Below are 17,488 nucleotides of genomic sequence, written 5' to 3'. Positions count from 1 at the left end.
TTTACATAAGTGAAAGAACAAAACCCAATATTAACTATTACAAAGACCCCATTTTCAACTTTTATTCCAAAATTAAGTCTACCAATTCAGTGACGTGGAATGAGGTTGGCTCTAGGTGACGGCTTTGTGAATATAGAGACGGAAAGACAGGACCCAGAAAGTCCTAGACTAGACAGGAGGAGGTCAAGGTTTAAACTGGGTGACCTTAGGTTAAAAATAAATACTTTCTCATTGCTACTGTATTGTTATCTGAAAAACCAGGGAGCTGGACCAGTCGATCTCTTAGGTTTCCTCCACCTCTCAATACTTATGATATTAATACTGCAAACCATTCTCATTTACAAATAAAAACTAATGCTAAAAATGCTGCAGCAGGGAATGGTATTAGCCTAAATCAAGTTACAGATTTAATTTGATTATTCAACAATCAATGAGGCAACATAACAGGTCAAGAGCAGGGACTTTGAGGTCCCTCAGAACTGGGTTTGAGATCAATCTTTGTCATTTTCCCAACTATAAAACCATGAGCAATTTATTTAATTTTTCTGGGCTTTTCATCTGTAAAATGAGGAGGTTAAAGCTTATCTCACATGGGAGCTGTTAGAATGAAACAAGATAATGAATGTAAGAGCACAGAACCAGACACAAAACACGCTCTCAATAAACAGTATTATTTTTAATGAGTATTTCTGTGGGCTGTACACTGTCCAAAGCGATGAAGAAAAACCCAGTTCCTATTTATAATCTGGAAGAGAGAGAGATACGTAAATCATCGTATCTTGTACACATATAAAGTATACAGTAGAGGCAGGAACAAAGTAATACCAGAGCACAGGGGGAGTGGTATGGATGAGAGCATGCGGTAGAGGTAGGGTCCAGAAAAGGCTACACATAGCAGCCAATATGGCAACTGGATTCAATGTACAAGTGAATTATCAGGCGAGCAAAGCAGGAGAGGAAAAGAAAGGAACATGAGCAAATGTGCATAGGCCTAATGGTACATGTGATTAGAAAACAGTGAGTGAGCAGCTGATTGGCCTATAGGTGAGGTCAGCAAGGCAGCCTGGGGTCACCTTGTGAAAGGTCACACGAAGGAATTTGGGCTTCCAATAAATAGGGACCCCTCAAAAGTTGATTTAATATGTATTTAGTTTTCATTTTTTAGACTTCAGATTTTTTTACTGAGTCAGACTTCTTAGTATTACTGCCTCGTTGGTCTAAATCAGGGGTAAACAAACAGCCTACAGACCAGATCTGGTCTGAGGCTTAAGCTAAGAATGGTTTTTACATTTTAAAGCAGTTACATGTTAAATGGTCATATGAGTAACTACATAATAAACTCAACTTTGCCCGTTGGCCATAAAGTGTTAAATATTATCATTATTATTATTATTTTATTACTATTATTATTTGACCTTTAAAGAAAAATTTTGCTGACCACTGGTCTAAAAGATTAATATTAAGCTCATAATATTTTTTTATTACAAAGCTGAAATGTCCATTAAATTTTACAAATATTTGTTTTGTGTCTACCATGTGTCTGCAATTATCTTTCTTCCTGAAAACAGTCTTTCTTTTTTTAATTTATCTTTATTATTGGAAATATTACAGATGTCCCCTTTTTCCCCCCATTGATCCCCTCCAACCTGCATCCACCCCACCCCCATGCCTTCCCCAGACCAATGTCTGTGTCCATAGGTTATGCATATAAGCATATAAGTTCTTTGATTAATCTCTCCCCACCCATGTCCGACCTACTTTTTGCACTATTTAACAAGTTCAGAATTGAGTGACTAGCTCTCTTCTTCCCAGAATTGTTTGACTTCTTAGATATAGACCTTATGATAATTAGTTAAACTGGAAGTTTTATTTTTTTCACCTCTCCTTTTTTTTCCAAGCAGTTACCACAACAGTTCTACTGGTATCTTTTTTTTTTTTTTTTTGTCTTTTTTTTTGCTTGAAAATAAGAATTTTCCTCTTTTCTAAGTGATTTAGATTGCAATTTTGTGCAGGATCTACATTAGCTGGACTATAGATGATTAACCTTATGTAAAAGAGATGCCAAACAACCAGTGGCTTAAACCAAGTAGAGCAGATTTCTCTTCCTCACATAATAGTTCCAGGGTAGTTGGTCAAAGCTGGAATGGTGGCGGCTCTGCTCCATAAGGGTTGCAGGGATCCAGGCCTTTTCTGTCTTACTGCTGCTCCATCATTACAAGTTACCCTTTTCTGAATGGTATAAGATGACTCACTACCACACTGTTCTAAACACTTGGATAAAAAATGGTGTGAGCATAATACTTACCTTGCAATATTGTTGCAAAATTATAGATATGTGATGAACGCAAACAAGTGCTACAGCTAGCTATTGTTAGTAATAAATAGCTAAGGGTTGACAAAATGCCAATTATTTAGTATGTGCTGAATAAAAATAATTTCAGTGGAGCTGAATTGTGAAATAAATATAATGATGCATTTTTAATCCTCTCCATAATTCTGGGGATATGACTGCTATTATCATAATGAGTGTACCAGTATAGTTACACTTGAGAGGAATTTTTGTTTTGTTTTGTTATGAGCCAATGAGTGTGTTAAGGGTTTCAATTCTAGTAAATTCTGAATTCCATGCATAACTCAACAGCAAATTCTTTGAATCCTTATACTTTTTTTTGAGACTTTTTGCCTGTAGCAAAATCCTATTAAATATCTTTCCATGTCATGTTGTGCTTAAATAATGTGGCAGGACAGGGCCTTGACTTGGAAAATGACACCCTTCCTCCAAGGAGGCTTCTATCACAGCCATCTCATACAGAAATCAAATCTTGTATTTTCCCTCTGTGGAAATGGACAACATTGTTAAAAATTTATTTTTGCTGCAAGAAAATCTGATTCTTGGTTTATTGTGTCAAACACCTGCTGGTATGTGGTGTTGGGCAGCTATACAGCTGTGAGGTTCATATAAATTAATTTAACCCTCGAGTATGTTTTGAGGCCAATTAGAATGGTCCCTCCAGGTGCAGCAGGGAATTAGAACACTTTTCAAAGGGTGTGTGTGGGGGGGGGAGTCCAGATGATTTGATGATGCCAAAGTAACATTTTCCAAATATTATGGCAAGTTATCATGTAACGTATGTTTATGACAGCTTGAATATATATATATATATATATATATATACAGACATATAAAGAAAAATCATAGTAATATTATTATGTGTATCAGCTTACACAATGTGGTACGTGTTTTCTGCAGCAATTCAAAGCATTTGACCAAAATTGAATTGGAAAGTCACAATCAAAAATACTGCTCTTAAAAAAATTAAATAAAAAGTAAAATTAAATTTAAAAACAAATAGTTGAGCTAACATAGAAACAAACAAACTGTAGGGGAGGAAAATTTCCTCTACTCTGTTAGGTTCACTATGTGGGGCCTGCTAATTAGACTGACAAAAGACAGATTAACCAAAGAAAAGGCATACAAATTTTATTTTTTTAAATGCTGCTCTATCTCTCTCCTCATCTCCCTCTCTCAGCACTGAGGTAGGGTTGGATTGGCTAAGTCTTATGCATTGACTCCCTTAAAAGTAAAAATATAAAATAATATCTTGTGGACCTCTGATTTGCTTGCTATGGACCTTGATCCCTGGTTAAGGAGCATTGAATTGAAGGTTCAGTACTGCCACCACTCTAGGTAACTACTGGAACCAGTGTAATCATCATTCTAGGTAACTACTAGAACCGTAAATACAGTCAAAAGCTGTCATGGAGCCCAGCCAGTGTGGCTAAGTGGTTGAGCATCAACCCATGGACCGGGAGGTCACGGTTCGATTCCTGGGTCAGGGCACATGCCTGAGTTTTGGGATCCATCCCTAGTAGGGGATGTGCAGGAGGCAGCTGATCAATGACTCTCTCTCCCTCTCCCTTCCTCTCTCTGAAGTCAATAATTTAAATTAAAAAAAAATTTTTTTTAAAAAGCTGGCATGGAAATCCCATAGTTTGTCTATTTATAAAGTGTCTAAATAATGATTTATAATATGTATATGTCTTTGTTTAGGATTATAGTAAAATATTTTAGAAATTATCATATATGGAGTTCTCATATATCAAATAATAGGTCCAAAGAATGCTCCAGGGATCATCAGAAATGGAGTTTAAGAAGCACTGAATTGAATCAAATTTTAAAGTTGCTTATCTTAAGGTTAAATGGTCTCTCTTTTTAGGATCTGAAGATTTTCTTTTTAAGTCTTAAATTTCATTTCAATTGATACAGATTTATTACGAGGCGATATCATATGACAGTTCAGAGCACAAGCTTTGGGGCGGGAAGGCTCAGCGTGAACTGTGGTGGTGTCCTTTGCTTTGGGGATGCTTTGGCTGCCAACACCTCCCGCCAGCTTCCCGTCTAAGATTTACTAAATCTACATAACTCTCCTTTAGAATTTAGTTCAAACGTAGTTCAAAAGGCCTTTTCTTCACTCAAAGATAAGAACTGGTCGCTATATCCCTGTACGCTCTATATCCATTAATAACGATAATAACCACAGCTACACTGATACACAGCAGGGATGCAGCCATGGCTAGCGTTCCTGAGCAGTTGGTGTGTACCAGGCACTATGCCAAGTGCTTTCCCCGTGTTAACTCATTTAAACTTCTCGATGCCCTGATGAGGTAGGTGCCATTAGTGACCTTTTACAGATGAAGAAACCAGGACAGTGCCATTCAATAGAACTATAATGCAAGCCACACGTGTAATTCTGAATTCTCTAGTATTCATATTACAAAAGTAAAACGAATCAAATTTAAATAATATCTTACACAATGCAATGGTTAAAATGAAATATAGTCCTATAAAACCAATGAAGTTGAGTTAAATGGAAAAAATATTTTACACTGCTTCTATTTTAAAATTTAAATTAAAATACAAAATTTTAAATTTAATTTCTCAGTCACACTAGCTATATTTTAGCTGCTCAATAATCTCATTTTGCTAGGGGCTACCACATTGGATAGGGCAGGCCTAGATGCTAAGTAACCAGCCATAGGTCATTCATACATTTACTTAGTATCTATTACAAAACAGATGCTGTTCTAATCTCTGGAGACACAATAAACAACACAGGCAAAATCACTGCTCTGGTGCAGCTTTCATGGCACAGTCGACCCTTAGACAACATGGATTTGAACTTATACATGGACTTTTTAAAATAAATACTATGAGTGTATTTTCTCTTTCTTATGATTTTCAAAATAACGTTTTCTTTTCTCTAGCTTACTTTATTGTAAGAATACAGTTATATAATATATATATAACATACAATATATGTGCTAATCAGCTGTTGATGTTATTGGTAAAGCTTCCAGCCAACAGTAGGCTATTAGTAGTTAAGTTTTGGGGGAGTCAATAGTTATATGTAGATTTTCGACTGCAAGGGGCTTGGTGCCTCCCACCCCCACATTGTTTAAGGCTCAACTGTAGTAGGAATGAGAGAGATAAAAAACAAATAATTAACTAAAATTCCATTTCTGGTAGCACTAAGTACTATGAAGAACAGAGCAGGTGAGATAGTGGACAGGGTATGGCTCCTTAGGCTGTGCACTGCCCCACGCCAAGGAGCACAGTTTACATTGACTGTGACCAATGCTACTCCCTGGAGGTTTGCAAAGCAGTAGCCCTGGGGGGGTGGGCTGAAACCTTATGTAGAGTAGTCAGAGAAAGCTCTCCAATAACGGAAGGTCATTTTAGCAAAGGTATGAAGGCAGTGAGGGAGCGAGCCATGCGATACCTAAAAAAAGTGCTTTCGATCAAGGAGAACAGCCAGCGTGGTGGACACAGCAGGTGGAGCCGGTGTCGGAAGAGCAGCCACGCACCTTGGACAAGGGGACCGCAGCAGGAGATGGGGCCAGGGCAGGAGCCAGCAGCTGGATCCAGGCAGGGGCCTGCTGGCCGCACGAAGCTCTTCGGCTTTTGTACTGAGTAAGATCAGAAACAGTGACAGGAAAACTCTCTCATGGACATGCTGATGGGTTAGATGTGGGGTTTAAAAAAAGAAAAAATGAGCCGAAGTTGACTGCAAATATTTTTAGCTTGAGTAACTTGTAGAATGGAGTAGCCATGTTCTGACAGGGGGAGATTTCAGGAACACAGGGCTTTTATTAGAGGTGAGCCAAAATCAAGATTTATTTCTTGGACATTTAAACTTGGCTCTGACTATTAAATGAAGGGAGTGTTGGGTCTGAAGTTAAAGTGATATATCAGGCTGAAGATACAAACCCAGAAATTATCATGATATAAAAAGGTATTTATGGCCACAAGCCTGGTGTTAATAACCTAAAGGGCAAGTATAGTTGGGGATGAAAAGAGGCTGGGCATGGAGCCTCCGGAACACTGACCTTTAGAAACTCGGACCTCGGGGAAGACGGGGGAAGCAGCGCGAAGGAGGGATAGGGGAGGAAGCGCTAGTCTGGAGACCACGTGAGCCAGGGTCTGACGTGGGGCCTCGGGGGTAGAGCTGGGATTGCAACCCACGGAGTGTCATCCCGGCACCCACTTCACAGCACCCTGCAGTGGGGTCTCCCCCACTCGAATCCAAGACAGGGAAGACGCCGTGGCCTGTCTGCTTCAAGATGCATCCTGCCTCCCGGCACAGTGCTGGGCACTCAGTGCAGGTTTGATGAATGAATGAGCACATTGTGTAGATTGGGAAACTGAGTCCCAGGGAGGTTGGCAATGACTTAGTGACAAGTGGGACTAGAGCACAGGTCAGCCCGCATCTCTCTCCCGGTTTCTGTTGTCCAGCCAACAAGCTTCCAAGCCAAGGCTTTTTCTTAGGAAGCTCTCTGGCCGGTTCCAACTCTGTTGTCCCACACGTGGCCCCAGCTTGTCTTACAGACCTAGACTGGTCGCAGGAAGAACACTGATGGATTACGCTGCCTGCTTGGATATGCTATTTTAATGCCTTTTCTGTATGTTACAATCACCCTCCTCCTTTTTTTCCCTAAGCACACATTTAAAAGATAAAGAAATACAATATATCTTCCTATTTCCTTGCATGGTTCTCTACAGCTGAATATGCTCCCCATAAAACTGATTTACTAGACCTACCAGACTTTAAATTGACGGCAAACTACCTTTAACTTCTATTGCTTTGTTTTTCCTCTAGCAACTTTCTTAACTTAGAGAGTTTAACGGGCCAATAGTTCTCTAACTCTCTCTACATGGAAGGCTAGTGCCTCTAGACTTTCCCAAGGGCTCAAGAAGATCAAAAATGTTTCTATTTTTATTTCATAGAGGGGTTTTTCCACATTATAAAATTAACCCATACCCAATAAAGAAAATTTGAAACACACACACACGCATGCATTAAGGAAAAGAAAACAGGCAGAGGAAAGACTCAATTTTACAACCCAAAGATAACACCTTTTAAAATCCTTGATGTATTTTCCTGCAGGCTATATTTCTATACGTGGGTGAGCATGAGTATGTATGAGTGTGCGTGTTTACGTGTGCACATACACTTGTTTCAAGTCATGCCTTTTTACTTAAAACATCATACACATTTTATTTTACTATGTAGCATTCTTAAATATTGCTTTAATAGCTATGTACTGTTCTCGTAATGAAAATGTCACTATCTCTACCACAGACAGGCATTTGTTTCCAATTATCCTGTCATAAATAATGCTACACTGAACATTTTTGTTCATAATATAGATTCTGTGTTTAGAGTGATTTCTAAATCATACCCCAAAGTAAAATCATTCCCAAATTCCCAAAGTAGAATCATTCACTTAGTCAAAATTTATAAATGTTTAAGGAAGCTGATAAACATTGCTCATGTATTTTACAAAAATACTGCACCATTATAAATTTCTACCTATGATGTATGCAAAAATCTAGATCTTTCCCTACTAACACTGATTATTAAGTATTTGTCTCTTTTTATTTAAACTACTCTAACTTCATAAGTTTTTAAAAACCACCAAATTTTATTAATTTGCATGTATTTGATTGCTCTAAACTTGAATATTTTTACATACTTGTTCATTCATTGTATTAATTATTTCATTCGTATCCTTTCCTCACTTATCTATTAGCGTGTCAAAATATTCTTCCTTTCAATTTGCTTAACTTTTTATAGAATAAACATCCGCAGTTGTGAAATATTTCTATACAAATATTTCTTCCGGTGTTGTTTGTTTTCAAGCTGTTTATGGCATGGATTTTAATATAAATTTGAGAGGGCCAGTATCCTCTAAAATAAAAAATAACTTACAGTAGAAATTTTAGGAAATACAAATAAGCAAGCAAAAGAAAATAAAATTCTCCCTAACACATGATAATTATTCATAACATTTGGGGCATTTTCTTTCATCTTTTTCTTATATAGTTAAGTATTTTACCAAAGTCTTATACACTTTACTGTCCTATTTTTTTTACTTAGAATGTTAAAAATTCATTTTAATGGCATTAAATATTTTTTATTATCCCTTTAATAAAATGGATATTCCTTTATAACATGAATATATAGAATTTATTTATCCAGACAATTGTTGTTGAACCTCCATTCTTAATATTTCACTGTTATAAAGATACATAGACATCTTTATGATTGAAACTTCGGACATATTCATAATTATCTAGAATAAAATAAAAGGGGATCATGGGTTTAACCAAATTTTAGAGCTTTTATTATATTGCTCAAATTGCCTTTCAAACCTGTGTCTTAATATATGGCATGGGATTTATTTTGGCTTAAAGTTATAAATGTTTACATTAGTACTTAAAATAATTTTAAAGGAGCAATTTACCTAACTATGCATGTGTTGGAAAAGAAAGATAAATATTTCTACAATGTACCAGGAGCCCAAATTTCCAGAGCAGAAAGCTCACAATTTATAAGTCTTAGAGTTACTTGAATATACATGTGTGGCTTTTTTCCTAATATACTACAGAAAATTTCGTTTTAAAAAATCAACTCTTTGCTTGTCTTCATCAACTTGTCCCGACAAAGACATATTTTTCAGATCAACTGAAGGTGTGGAGGCAGAGGCTCAGAGGACTAATAACAGGTGTAATGGTTACATGTACCAAGCCCTTGCTGACATATGTTCTTTCATTTAATCCCAGAACAGCCTCACTTTATGAAAGAGGAAACTGAGCTTCAGTAAAGTTGAAGGTTTGTTCTAATTCTAAGTTACAGAATTGATACCTATTTCACTCCAAAGGAGGACACTTTTCACCACCCCAGGTAGCCTCCTCATGGACTCTGAGACTTCAGCATGGATTTTCCTTCTATCCACCTCTTCTCCTACCAACTAACATTTGCATTTACATTTATATTAAAAATTGACCTTTGAGAATTGAACTCAATTTCAGGTTGCAGCCTTTGATCCACTCTGCTCTTATTTATTTTAATTAGCCATTTAAAAATTGTATGTAGCACCCCAACAAAGAAGAAGTTTATATTAATGAAGATTAATCACAGGAATACTATAAAATAATATAAATTAACCCAGCAGTGGTTGTTTATATGACTGAGATATGTCTTAATATGCTTTTTATTCAACATTGAACAATGGATTGTGGTTTTTTAAAAATCATATGGTAGAAAATATTGAGAGATAAAGCTATTCAACTCTCATTACCATTGATAATTTAAAATATGTAGTTAACAAAGTAGTGTATTGCACAATGTAGTCAGTCTAAAAAATGAGTTATAAATATTCAGGTTACTGATGTTTAGTAGAAAAAGTTGATGATCTGACTTCTGAAGGTCTTTGAATCCCATCTTTGCCTCTTACTAATATGTGACTTTGGACAAGCCCCTTTTTCACCTCTGAGCATCTATTTATTCACCTTTAGGTATAATGATATTTTTTTCAAATTCTTAGGATGGTTGAATTCAGTATCAATATGGTAGTTCAAACTGCAAAGTGATGTTAAACTATTGACAGTGGGCAAACAGGAAGAATTTGCAATTTCAATATATTGGTCAGGAATGAATATCAAAGGATTTTCCCCAGCCTCGCGTTTCCCGTGGATTATTTGTACACATACCGTACCCTTTGACCCCTGAGTGCAGTCACCCCGAGCTCATCTCTCCATCATGACTGCACTCTTCCCTCTACCGTCTAGACTGCACTAGTCTCTTTCCCATCTAACAGCCTATAAAACACAGCTCAAGAGTCACCCATTCCCTTGGAAACCGTCTCTGTCTCAGATCTACCACTTGACTTTACAGTTTCCTCCCACTGTGCTTCCATAATCCTTCGTACGATTCTAAAGAGTGGTTGTCTCATTGCCCTACACGGCTCTGTACCAAATGAATGAGTGATGCAACAGTTTCTAAACAGAACTTCTTTTAGCTAATAGATCTATTTCACTTTGACTCAAAAAACTGGGGGAGGGGAAAGCACTTTAAAATAAATAAATAACCCTTTGAGAAGCCATGAATCTCTTTGACTCCCCAGACAAGAGACTAAATCTTCTTCAAACTTCAGAGTATTTCATTTTTACAGTTACCTTTAAGTCCCATCATTCCTTCCATTCGTAAGGCTAAAACTCACCAGGACCTTTTCTTTCATTACTGCCCTCCACCGGAAGCCCGCTGCACTGTGTCCTAGTGCGTGAGAGCCACAGCAGTGGCTGCACAAAGAGATTTAAAGACCCCTTGGGTGAAGTCACCATTATTGCAAAGTTGCAGCATTTTCTCTCTGGGGATAATTCTCGAGAAAGGTTCACTGTAAATGGTGTGAGGGCAGGGGGTGCATAGTCAAAAAAAGTCAACGCAAGATAGAGATTATCCTCATTTTAGTTAGTTAAGGAAACCAAGGCTCTGTAGGATTCAATACCATGGCCAAGGTTACACAGGAAGAATCAGCATCTAACTGCAGCTCCATCTGGCTCCAAAGCTCCTCATGTGCTTTCCACTACACGACAGTGACTCCCACCTGTCCTGGTGGGAGATTTCGTACCTACACCTCTGAGCTTATGTTTTGGGGCGTTGATATGTGAATGCTGTTAGCATAATTTTTTGGTGTGTAATAGGCCCTGGATGAATGCGAGGGCTGTCCTTTTTTCTTCCCTTCATTTGTAAGGTGAATGTTGGATTAGATGTTATCTAAGATCTCTCCCATTTTTTAAATCCATTCTGGAATATTACAACGAATTCTCAGATCTCATGGATTTTAATTATGCATTCTTTGTTGACTAACTTCATAATAACCCAGGTTTGGTTTTCTTTTGATCCCCAGAATCATGAAATGTCATAGCTGGAATAATCCTCAGAGTAAAACCAACCCCCTTACCTTACTCACAAGTAAACAAGTTCATTGGTGGGGGTGGGGGAGGAAATCGACTTATCCAAGGTCACACTGCAAGTAATGACAGAGGAGAGAACACCGTCCATGCTTTCTGGCCCATCCTGAGGCTCACCACCCACCCCGTCCCCAGCCCCCAGCTGTCGCTGGTAGGCTCCAGCCTGCGAGAGCATGATTTGCCCGTCTTGTGTTAACATTATTGTAGCATGAAATGTCTATGTTTAAGGCAATGACCCGAGGAATACTTTATTTCCAGTGATGCACTGATTTTGCAGGGTTTATTCATTTTATTTATGTTTTTGATCTCTCAAATGAAATAATAAACTAATTAGTGGAGCGATTTACTGGTGTGCTCCACCAAGGGTGGTTTACGGCCCCAGTGCAAGCTTGTTTAACGGTGGTGTCAGCAGATCTGCTCTCTGCCCTGCTGCCCTTTGTTTCAGCCACCAGACACTCGTGACAGGCAGTCCTGGGCTGGGTGCTTGTGCCTCCAGGTCACAGGGCAAAGGAACTTTTATCCAGGAGCCTCCCAAAATTCATTCAGGAGACAGGATGCTTCATTTGGCTTAAAGGGGTGGGCATGGGGCTCCCGGAGAACAGAAAGGGGCCAGTGCATTACTGAAGCATCCAGAATGAGACTTTCTGGAGAACGAAGGAAAGCTATGCGTAGACAAGTGCTGGCAGGCACGGCTGAGGAGGCCATAGTCTATCAGGACCAAGAGCGATACATGATGGATGGATGGATGGATGGATGGATGGATGGATGGATGGATGGATGGATGGATGGATGGATGGACGGATGGACGGATAGACGGATGGACAAGTGAATCAACAGGTTGATAGGCCCTACCAACTGAAAATTTAGGATAAAATTATAGTAATTAAGGTAGAATAGGTATTTACACAAGGAAATAAATTGTTTTAGAAAACTAGACCAATGGAGTAAAATCTAGAACCCAAAAATAGACTATTCTGACTAGAAACTTAGTATATGATGGATATGTTATTACAAATCAATGCAGAAACCCTGGATTAAGATAAATGGTACCAGCACAATGAATATCTATACAGAAAATTTATTGAATCCTGACCTCACATTATATAAAGAATATCAATTCCAAGTGGATTAAATGCAAATAGTATAACGTTAAAAACTTTAGAATTAACTATTGAAGAATGTTTTTACGACCCAGGAGTAGGAAAAAAATTATTTAATAAAACAAACAGAAAAGCACCTACCTTAAAGGTAAATACTAATTCTTATATTAACTTAAAATTTAAAGTTTTACATGTCACTATAAATAAAGTAAAAAGAAAAGCTTTGGACTAGGAGAATAGTCACAACATATATAACTGCAAAAGGGTTGTATCCTAAGTGAGTAAGTTAGAATAGAACATAATTATAACAAATGCCTATGTACCACCACATATGTTGATCGGATATTACAATTTCACCATTTTGCACTTTTTTCCCGCGGCTTATGCCCACACAGATATTAAGACTTTGCTAAATGTCACCTTCCTGGTAAGGTCTTTCCTAACTAACCTATTTAAAACTGAACTCCTACCCCAGCACCCTTCATGCCCCTTCTCTTCCGCTGGCTTCTCTATGGCACATGTGACCATCTGACATACTAGGGATTTTGCTTTATTTGTTTAGCATGTACTGTCTCTCTCTTGTAACAACTCAATAGAAAAATGGGTATATAAAAAAAATTGTAGAAGGTGAAACCTAAAATAATAAAATAAAAATATTAAAATAATTTTTAATCTCACTAGTAATTAGAGAAGAGTATGCTAAAATACAAGATTTAATATCCATTAGATTGGAAAAATTAAACATCTGACAATGCCAAATGCTGGTAATGATGAGAACTAATGCTGGGTAGTATGAATTGCCAGCGCCGCTTTGTCGAGTAATTTGTAACATCTGGTAATTTGGAAGATGCATATATGTATGCGTGTGACCCCGCAAGGCCACAGAGGAATCTCACACACAGGTGCTCACGGAGCACCGCAATGTCCATTGCAGCACTACTTGTATGGGCACAATTTGGAAATAGCTCAAATGTCCATCAATATGGATGATTTAGTCAGAATATAAACATATGATAAAATACTACCTGAATGCTAAAATGAAAGAATTAAAGTTAATTCTATCAACGTGGCAAAAACTTTAAAGCCCATTTAACAAAATAAACAGGCTTCAGATAGATGCCTACAGTGGGATACTATTTAAACCAAGTTTTACAATACGCAAAACAGTGCTACATGTTGTTTATAGATGCAAGCATGTATTAAAAGCAGAAAAGCATGCACGAAAATTTAGGAGAGTAGTTAGCTTTGTGGAATTAGAGAAGAATGCATGGGAGATTTGCTTTTACCCACAATTTTTTTTGAAGGGAAAGTCTGCAGCAAATATGGCAGAGGATAACATGTGAGCAGGCTGGGTGGCAGTACATAGGCTTTTGTTATAATTATGTCTATTCTCAACTTCATGCCTGAAATATTTAATAAGAAAAATAAGAGGCTACTTAAGTGTGACTATGAGGGAATAAGTTCAAGCCATAGCATATCAAATAATGGTATGTGTGAAATAACAAAATTGCAAACTGAATTTTGTTGTGAGTCAAAGACTGGGTGCAACTCTAGATTCAGGGCCTCCCTTTCATAACAATTGATAAGACTGGGATTTGAAACCAGACATTCTAGGTTTGAATCTTGATTCAGACACTCAGTAAATATTTTAAAATTGGGCATCAGTTTCCTCATTTTTAAAGTGTCAAAAGAAGACAAAATAGAGGACAGAAAAACAACAGAGATAAACCAACGAAGCCAAGAGTTGGTTCTTCAAATGATCAACAAAATTTACGAGCCTTTAGCTAGATTGACTGAGAAAAAGGAAGAGATTCAACTAAAATCAGAAATGAAAGCGGAGACATTTCTATCAATATTACAGAACAAATGATTCCATAAAGTAGAAAAATAGTACGTCCTCATAAAAGATATTAGGATGAAATGTTTGTAAATAAAAAAATAAAAATAAATTATTTTTTAAAAGTCTTAGCAAGTTTTGCTCAGTGGTTAGAGCATTGGCCCATGGACAGAAGGGTCTCAGGTTCGACCCTGACCAAGGGCACATATCTCGGTTGTAGGCTCCCTTCCCAGCTTTTGGTCCGGGCGTGCGCGGGAGTCAGCAAGGTGATGTGTCTCTCTCACATCAAGGTTTCTCTCTCCCTCCCTCCCACTTCCACTCTCTCTGAAAAGCAATGGAAAAAATATCCTCAGGTGCGGATTCAAAAGGAAAACACAATGTTTGTACAGTGCTTAGCCTACATCATGACGCCTCATGGGAAGGAAGCCTTGTGCATGTTGAAGAGCTCCAGGCATCGATGCAAACAAACATGAGCTTGAAGCCTGGTTTGAGTGCCATGCTTTCTCTGATTTTTTTTTTTTTGTATAATAACCATATCCGGTTGGTGTTAATTTTATCCCATTTTATACATAGACAAACTGAGCCTTAGGGAGGTGAAATAACTTGCCCGAGATTACCCAGCTCCTAAAAGACAGAGATGGGATTCCAGTCAGGTCTACCTCCAGAGGAACATCACTATAAATTATCCTGGCCGTAGTGCCCTCATTTTATGAATAAAGTAAATTGAATTTTTATAAAACATTACAGTAATCTATCCTGTAGCTTTTTTTTCTTTGAGCAGGGAGTCAACCAGCTATTGCTGATTAAAAGTAATAACAAGTATCTACTACTTAGTTTATATGTTAACTCCAAATGTGTAAGATAGCCGAGTTGCTGTAATGGAATATCATTGCTAGATAAATACTTCTGCCTTAAACAGACTCTTGGTTTTGGAATACATTGGAAGATCAGTAGGCTGTGATATTCATTATGCTAAGCTTTTTCGTGTTTTTTTTTAACTGTAGGCTTTTTCTAGGTTCCACTGTCTTTCCTGAAAAATCGCTCTCTCTCTACTTGCCATAGTCTATCTTCTGTGAATCCAAATGGAACTTAACTTTTATTGTCGCTGATTCTTGTGAATGAACAGTTTTTAATGTAACTTTTGTCGTGTCAGTTTCATTTACGTCTTTTATTCATTTATTCACTCACTCATTCCTTCTTTTATTCAGCAAACTTTGATTGGGTGACAAGTATGAGCTCACCTCTGGGCTGGAGTCACAGAACCAAGGGTTAGACAAGGTGTGGTGACGTCCCCAGTGGAGCCGAAAGCGAGGGCGGCCGAGCTGGAAATGGGTCGTTTCCAGCAGCGTTGCCTTCCGAGCGGGGCTCCTGCTGGGGGAGCGGGTCCATGGAGCCTTCCATTGAGTCGGAAGGTTCAGGGAAGTAGCACAGACATGATAATGTTGCAGCTGAAACTTCTGTTTGTATGTTTGCTTTCTGTCTAGAAAAAGAATGCATGGTCTTTGTAGAAAACTTGGAAAGCGTAAAGAAACGAGAAAAATGACCTACAATCATATTGCAAAGAGATAACCATTGTGTTGGCGTATTTTTAAGACCAACTTTTCCACGGATGAGCTCACACAGTATAAACAAGTGTGTTATACATATTTTCCCATATCCTGAAAAAAGATTTTAAATTATTTTTACATGTGCATAAGATGCCTTTGTGTAGAAATACTAACATCCACTTTATCATTCCCTGCTGGTGGTTTCCCCTCTTACAAATCGCCTTGTGATGACTGTCTCTGGGCATCAGTGTTGGCCTGCAGCCCTGATTGCTTCCTGGAGAAGGAATCCTGAAGGTGAATTACAGGTTACAGGGGAAGATCACTTTTCAGGCCCTTGACATTTTCTCCAGTGCCCTCTTCTTTATGGACCTCAAGGCAAGAGCTCAAGCCTTTAAGAGAGTCAGACAAGTTACAAGTATGGGGAAGTTCTTTCAAAATTCTTACATGCTTCTGTGTATGTGAGTGTGTGCACACACACACACACATCTCAGGAAGAAACACCCATAGACACACACACACACACGCACACACACGCACACACACATCCTGACTCCCTCCTACCTACGAGGCATGCTTCCCCACTTCTTGCCCGGTACTTACAATGGGCTGCATTTGTTGATTTTTTTTGTTGGTGGTGTTTTTGTTTTATCCATCTCTGTATTTCTGGTGCCTGGTGTATGCTAGGAACTTTGGAAATGTGTCTTGAATGAAAGAGAGAGAAGAAAAATAAAGCCATTAATTAAGTCATGAATGTTTACCTCTTGTTTAATGCTGCATTTCGTTTGCTTTTTAGCATTCTGCAAGACATGGTGGTGACCCCTGGCTCTCAGTCTTCCTGATCGAGGGGCTCCGTTGCACAGCTCGCAGGTAAAGCTCGCTGTCCTGCTGGTGTGAGGAAACCCTTCCTCTCTGGGAAAGGGTTTGCTCTCGGGTGTCTCCAGGTCCTCTGGAAGTGATGGCTTTTGCGCTTTGTGTTCCTCCCTAAAATACCCTGGGGGGCTCACCGAGCCTTTGGGAACTGGAGCTTAGGGTGGCTTTTCTCTGTGTTTGTGGTCAGGGAGAGAAAATATCGATTCTCTTTCTTTAAGTACCTAGTAAATGTCATTTGCAGCCTACGTTCTCCTGCCCATATTTGAGCCTCACCTATTAGGCTGCCTCAGATTGGTTTGATTGTTAGAATTCTTTCCTCAGATGCCCCTGTTTCAATGTATTTCCCAGAGGGAACCACCCTCCGGGAAACCACAGTCAAACCATATGTAAGATAAATGTTTACATGGGAAACAGACGCGGAGATTTACAAGCTTAAGGAGCAGGTGCTATTATTTTGAGGTCCTCAACTTTTAAATAATGGCTACGCTGAATTATGTACTTCATACGGGGAGCCAGGAAGACACAATTGAAAACGCCTATTCTTTTGACAAATTAGAAGCATTCATTCCAATATCTATTCCTTGTTTGCCAGGGATAATGCTGAATGAATCACAGGCTGGTGGATGGATGTCCCTTCCAACACTTTTAATTAGCAGCACTGCCTATTAGGATGAACAGAGTGCCGCTTCCCGGCCATAGATTACCCCCAGCCCCCTTAAATGGAATAGAAATCTTATGCTCCACAAGGTAATATTTATCTCCTCCCCGGCCAGACAAGCATAGAAAATTAAACAATGGTCCGTTAAAAAGCCCAGCTAAT

General features: G+C 38.5%; 1 protein-coding gene across 1 annotated transcript in view; it reads left to right on the top strand.

The window, feature by feature from the left end:
- DAB1 (DAB adaptor protein 1) overlaps positions 1-17,488 on the top strand; it is an 895,228-nt gene that overhangs the window by 408,877 nt on the left and 468,863 nt on the right. Inside the window, exon 3 of the mRNA XM_081144806.1 lies at positions 16,592-16,665. The gene's annotated coding sequence lies outside the window, so the exon portion shown is untranslated. The remainder of the gene's footprint in view (positions 1-16,591; positions 16,666-17,488) is intronic.

The sequence above is a fragment of the Miniopterus schreibersii genome (genome assembly GCF_964146895.1).
Source record: "Miniopterus schreibersii genome assembly, chromosome: 8".
Classification (NCBI taxonomy): Eukaryota; Metazoa; Chordata; class Mammalia; order Chiroptera; family Miniopteridae; genus Miniopterus; species Miniopterus schreibersii.
Note: the sequence above shows the minus strand (reverse complement) of the source record. Positions and strands in the feature narration are given on the sequence as shown.